Source organism: Pygoscelis adeliae, unplaced genomic scaffold (assembly GCF_000699105.1).
Source record: "Pygoscelis adeliae isolate BGI_AS28 unplaced genomic scaffold, ASM69910v1 Scaffold218, whole genome shotgun sequence".
In the NCBI taxonomy this organism is placed as follows: Eukaryota; Metazoa; Chordata; class Aves; order Sphenisciformes; family Spheniscidae; genus Pygoscelis; species Pygoscelis adeliae.
In genome coordinates this window covers 4,863,396-4,864,212 of record NW_008825433.1, presented here as the reverse complement: position 1 = coordinate 4,864,212, position 817 = coordinate 4,863,396, and the positions used below count along the sequence as shown (strand labels likewise).

General features: G+C 43.6%; 1 pseudogene across 1 annotated transcript; it reads left to right on the top strand.

The window, feature by feature from the left end:
* The first annotated feature begins 2 nt into the window (after positions 1 to 2).
* On the top strand, positions 3 to 536 carry LOC103922906 (annotated as a pseudogene). Its single transcript, XR_663908.1, has one exon. The product of XR_663908.1 is annotated as a signal peptidase complex subunit 3 pseudogene (transcript).
* Positions 537 to 817: the final 281 nt, after the last annotated feature.

Here is an 817-nt window from a genome sequence, read left to right as displayed (position 1 = left end):
GCTTCATCACCACCGCCTTCAAGGAGCGGAGCGTGCCCGTCAGCATCGCCCTGTCCCGGGTCACGCTAAAAACTGTAGAAGATTTCACTGGACCTAGAGAAAGAAGTGATCCGGGATTCGTCACATTTGACATTACTGCAGATCTGCAGAGCATATTTGACTGGAATGTTAAACAATTGTTTCTATATTTGTCTGCAGAATATTCAACGAAAAACAATGCTCTAAACCAGGTGGTCCTTTGGGACAAGATCATGTTGAGAGGAGATAACCCGAGGCTGTTCTTAAAAGACATGAAGTCAAAGTACTTTTTCTTTGATGATGGAAATGGTCTCAAGGGAAACAGGAATGTCACTTTGACTCTCTCCTGGAATGTTGTACCAAATGCTGGCGTTCTCCCTCTTGTAACAGGATCGGGACACGTGTCTGTACCTTTCCCAGGTACCTATGGAACAACAAAAGTTATTATTCATTCTCCTATAATTATTAATCAGCTAATAACCACCTCAAAACTTTCTACAAGCCTCAGCAAACCATGAAGTTGACTTCACCTCTCAAGTGGGACTTCTGAATAAACATGACTGTGTCCTCCTCATGGTTTGTCCAGGAAGTTAGGACAGTGCTGGAGAATGACACACAGAAAGAGGAGGCAGCGCAGAGGATAGTCAAATCGAAGTATAACACTCAAAATCCCATGCTATATTCAAATATTATGGCCAACACCAAGGTGTACTTTTCTACTCTGAAGGTAGAAGGCATTTCAAAGGTGCAAGGCGCTTCATGCAAAGCATGGCTAAGTGGAAAACCCTGCAGGACTGCA